The sequence below is a fragment of the Haemaphysalis longicornis genome, unplaced genomic scaffold (assembly GCF_048455015.1).
Source record: "Haemaphysalis longicornis isolate Haplotype H1 unplaced genomic scaffold, Haemaphysalis longicornis Haplotype H1 scaffold_7, whole genome shotgun sequence".
NCBI lineage: Eukaryota > Metazoa > Arthropoda > Arachnida > Ixodida > Ixodidae > Haemaphysalis > Haemaphysalis longicornis.
Window position 1 is genome coordinate 126,408,278 of NW_027526422.1, and position 5,243 is coordinate 126,413,520.

The following is a 5,243-nucleotide window of genomic DNA, read 5'->3' on the forward strand; positions in this document are numbered from 1 at the left end:
AATTCTCTCCGGGGTCTACTCTCGAAACAACATAGCGTCGGATGTCAGTACCAGAGAGCAGGCACGCTTATATAAGTAGCTGTTTTCCAGCCAACAGAAGAATATGATCCAGTGCGCAAAGTCGCTGGACTGCCTCATGAGACGACACCCACACAGACACTTTGTTGGTTCGGCTGTGGTACGCGTAGCCAGCAAATCGGGATGTTCCTAGGCATCCGTCGAGCGTCTGCTTCAGTGTTCTTGTTGGAAGAGAGAGGATGTTGAATCGCTCTCGAGGTTTGATGGCAACATTGTACACTGAGGGACTCTGCTCATTGGTTGTAGGGACCTGTTTACTGGCGGTGGCTGTACGGGATGAAGTAGATGTAGCTGTTGTATACCGTTCATCGGTCGGTTGCAGGGATGTGTTTGTGGCAGATGTACACACCCGTTTGGCCGCAGGCGAGGGTGAAACCTCAGCCCTAACTCGGGCCGCACCTTTGGCCGAAGACCGCTTCCATAAAGTAGAGGGGTCCGCGGGGGATAGCGGGAACGGTAGCGTTACCTCCATTTGCAGCGGGTAGTCCAGAGCCGGGTTTATAGCGATGTCAGGAGCAGCGAGCGTCTACCTAGGCGCAGTGGATTGCGTTCGCAGAGCTTTTCTCGCATGCGAGATATAGAGGGGTGCGGTCGCAACCGCCAGTGGCTGAAAGCCAGTGTGGTTAGGCCTAGCGGCCGGTGGGCCGGATCCGATGCCGAGGAGAACTCTAAGGGGCCATCCTTTTGCTTGCAGTCCAACCATGGAGGCGCCAGAGATGTTCCAGCGTCATACAGATCACTGGATGTAAACCAACCGAAAACCACGAGATCTGGCGAAAACAACGAGCGGAGCAAGAACACAAACGAACCGCTCCTTCTACTTCGTCGTCGTCGTCCTCGGCGAGACACCTGAAATTCGTAACAGAAGCGATGCGATCGAATATGAAAACTAGGTGGTTTTCCCAAGGCCGTGTCTAGAGTGCCGTTCGACGGTATTACAAGCAGTGCACTATATCGACGTTCACCGGCGTTTTGTGGCAAAATTGCCGCGTCTGGCACTACATCGCTCTAGATAACGTAAAGCTAGGCAACATAACCTAACCATAGCATAAGATAACCTAACGCACACAAAGAAATCATTTGAAACACAAAAACTAACCTAAGGCGTAAAAATTATACTTCAATAGAAAGATGGCAAAAAACCGAGGCAAGAACCTGTCTCGAACCAACGTCCTTGCGAGCACGAATCTAAGGCGGATCCTCAAACTACAACGACAAACGCTTTGGACCGGTGCTAGCCTAGTCTTAAACATTCGAATGTCGTCGGTTGGCACTCCAGTCATTCCAGCAGCGGCCAGCTAGAGCGCCGTCGGACGGCACTCTAGACACTGAGTTTTATCAATCTTGGGCGGGATTCGTAGTCTATAGCTCTGGCAGAACCGCGTTACGTTGAGCCAAGTCAGTTCCGACCCCATGGCCATTCGTAACTGTGCAATCTGCTGTTCTTTCGAAAGAATTGCGGCTGACGCGGCCTGTAATTTAAATAATTTTGAAGGCGAAACTAAAGAACGCCTTGCACAACCTTCGAAACCCTCTCGCTGGTGCTGGTGTTTCTCGTAAACGTGATCGTGGTAGAAACAAATTAGCAAATAGAATTTCTGCTAGCATCTGTTTAGGTATGTTATCACTTTACAAAAAACTTTTTAGAGTCATTTTTGGCAGTTTGGAATCTGCGAATGTCGTCAAATTTAAAAATTTCTTCAGTAATTATGATGTTCTTTTCCTAGTCCGAAACAGAGAGTCAACTTTTCCACAGCTTGTGAACGGCTCTGGAACCGAAACTTGCATGGTGCGGTGAGAAAAAAGGAAATCTCAACAAACATCAGCGCCTTATACCCAAAATTTTTGGGTATGTTTTAACCTAATACGCAAAATAACCTTGAAAAAGAACTTCCCAGAACTTCGTACTCTAAATATAACTAACTTTCTGTAAAGGGGATGCATGACGCCACAACCGTCTTCGTTGTTTACTTCGCCGGCGTTTCATGCAACCGCTATGACTTTTACCGGGTTAGTCCTTTGTATATGTATTATTCTTAATACCATCTGTAATAACATCGGCTATCTGTTTTAATAAAAAGGCGCGGCCAAGCTCCGACCTTAAAGACGAGTCAAAAAAACTTTTGCGACCAATCGGTGCACTGTGAATGTTCACGGCGAAGACGACGTCGACGTAAATTTGCCGGCGACTGCTGCAAAGCTTGAAAACTTTGGGAACAATTTGAAGTGCCGCTGCGCGAACCTGTTCGGCAATGCAGTAGAATTCAACGTGTGGAAGCCATATCATCTCTTTTGGCCCAACAGGCCTACGTTCCCCGAGCGATCCACGTGAGCCTGCCCAGTCTAGTTTCAAAAGCAGAGGTGTTCAAAAGCAGAGGAGTACAGGAAAGCACTTTTTTCAAGCTTTATTGCTCTCCATCTTCAGGCACTCGATGTCTTCTCATTTTCAATGTTGCAAGCTGCTCTACTTCTGTGCCGCCAGTTCCTCGGCGCGGGCCATTGCTTCTTCAGCACGGCCTCCTCCAACTCCACCACCGAGGGCTGCGGTCGGCGTTGCAGTGAGGGCTAAGCAAAGAGAATCGAAGTAAGGTCAAAGCGTGGAAGCTATTACAGAAGCAGTCTAAATGGTTGTGTTCGACTGTACCTGTTTTAAACAGCGCCCTCAAACTTTATATAATAGAGAACTTTATTCCATTTATTTAATTGCAGGAAAAATGGCTACAAGTGCCATTGTAATTTCAGGTGTACGAAAAGCAACATTGTAACCATTTCCGAGTGCTTTATTTTTGCGAGCCTTAAAGTGGATTACCCGGATTTCAAGAGTCGTACGTGCGCGGGAAATGTAGAAAACGCTTGCTGGTTAAACTCTGATGACACGTTTTTGGTGTTTTGGCCTAATACAATTCCTGAAGGTCTATCCTGCAAATAATAAACTGAACAACGCATTTTGTCTGAAAAATACGCGTAGTTTTGTCTCACAGGTAGTCAACGTCTCTTGGCCTATTTATGCTGTTCTGAGCAAATTGCGGAAGCAACTGGAAGTATCGAATACCCACGTTAGTAAGCGGTGCCAGCATCACAGCTGACAAATGCTTTTCAGACATGGTGTATTGGTGCATAAAAATCCACTCTGTCTATCTCCGCTGACCACGCAAGCTTGCACCAAAATCAACGCTGCTCCTTTAAATTTTTCGAGAACAGTCTACATTCTTTATCAGAACCTAAACCCACACAACAAAATTTGGGCTGTGCTGTAAATGTTAGACATAGTGACATCTATCTCCTTTTCAGCTTCTTGACGTAGAGTCTTCGTGCCGCTATAAAGGCTACATCTTCCGCTTAAATAATTAGTGCGTTGTTATACTGCGACGCATTGGCCGGTTTTACAAAAATTATTTGTTCTCAGCCATTCCCGAGGTTTCAACTGTATACTGCTTTAGAATTAGCGAGAACATAAGATGAAATCTTTTCTCTTTTTTGTAAATAGACATGTTGGCTCATTTATTCAGTACAGGTCTGCCATTGCTAAGCAACTCCATCGAACACTAACCTAAGACAAAACAAATCAACTTCATTAGAAAATATTTGATTTGAATCATGTTTGAAAAGCGTCACCTAGGATGAGAGCGACGAGAAGCAGAAGTGGGAGTCCAAAGAATCGAGTCATCATGTCTCTTCTGCTAAAAATCGAAAACAAAACCGGAATACCCTTTTTAAAAAAATTTTAAACTGGCAACAGTGGTGGGGAATACATATTAAAGTTCTATTTTGTCACTTCATAGAGATATCCACTGAACTACGTAATAGGCGATAAGTATTTTACGTGCAGTAATCATATTACCCAAATTTGTTTGCCATCAACTTGGCATTGCACAAATACGGAAAAGTTATATTTAGTGCCGTCGATGGAACCTTTTTAAATTCAGCTGAATCGGTCAAAACCGTGGAGTGTTATTTTATCATAACCACTTATTGAGTACACACAATAAAATTATTCTTCTAAGTAGAAAAGGTTATTATATAACAGGTCTACAATGTTTTCCTTCTAAAATCTATGAACTTTGTCTTCGACTAAGAATTATTTTGTAGTTAGCAACTAAATATAACAAAAATACATTTGCACTATCTATAACTGTTGAGATGATAATTTAAAAAATAAAAAATTAACAAAATCAAGTAACGCAAACAAACTATGGTTAATGCTTTCCTTACCAAAGCGAATTCCTTACACAAGAACAAGGCACAGATTTACTTCAATAGCTGGTAAATTTGGATATTGGCGTGCCTTTTTATACACAACTGCTCTACTAAAAAATGGTACAGCCAATCACTAAGCGTTTGTTGAGATAAAAGACAAAAGGGACCTCAAAAAAATTTTGAAAAAATCTCAAATGGCATAGCACCTGTAAATCCGAAGTGCAATGCACGTCGTCCCTGTTTTTTTCGTAGAGAGAATACGTTAGCAGGAAATGACATCTGAGTCACCATAAATTGAAGTGCAAACGTTACCATTCGTACCGTTGCCCTTTGTACCCACGAAAAACATGTCAATCTCCTCATCAAGACACGTCATCGCCAGCCTTTATCCGGCACCCAAACTAAGGTTATTGGATGCCGGATAAAGTAATTTAGAAGATATTATCAAATATCCCAATGCAGCTAGCGACATTCATGAAAGCAGGAAGCGCTGAAAATTACATGTCATTACCGCCATGGAATCCTGTCTGATAGTGCAGTTTGGAAAAATACGAAATTTTGAAACCGTTGTACTGAACTTGTAGGCACCCATCAAATTAGTGAATTGTGTGATTACAAGGTAGTTTCGCAAATCCGCCTCACAAATGGATTGTCTATGACAGGATAACAAAACCAAGATTAGGTATAAAGAGGGAACACAAGAATACACTTCTTAATATTTAACCAGTATTTGAAAACGTCCAGCAATAATTGCGAGGCGTGTAAATAAGATTGATATGACACATGGAATGAATGTCCGTCAAAAAATGACAAATGCGATATCATATCCATCAGCCCGGGTTTGTACATCGGAGTGAATCGGTATGAAGCTTTACCGCCTATTGAAGAGTAATGAGGAGAAAGTATGCCCGAAGGGAACCTCATGCGTCTGTTTATAGAGAGAAGAGACGTAGCCATGTTGATTAGAA

The 5,243-nt window shown here is 43.3% G+C and overlaps 1 long non-coding RNA gene across 1 annotated transcript; it reads right to left on the bottom strand.

The window, feature by feature from the left end:
* Positions 1 to 2,467: 2,467 nt before the first annotated feature.
* Positions 2,468 to 4,378, bottom strand: LOC144145057 (uncharacterized). Its single transcript, XR_013317411.1, has 3 exons — positions 4,291 to 4,378; positions 3,694 to 3,758; positions 2,468 to 2,643 (listed from the first exon to the last, which is right to left on the bottom strand). It is a non-coding gene; the product is annotated as an uncharacterized LOC144145057 (long non-coding RNA).
* Positions 4,379 to 5,243: the final 865 nt, after the last annotated feature.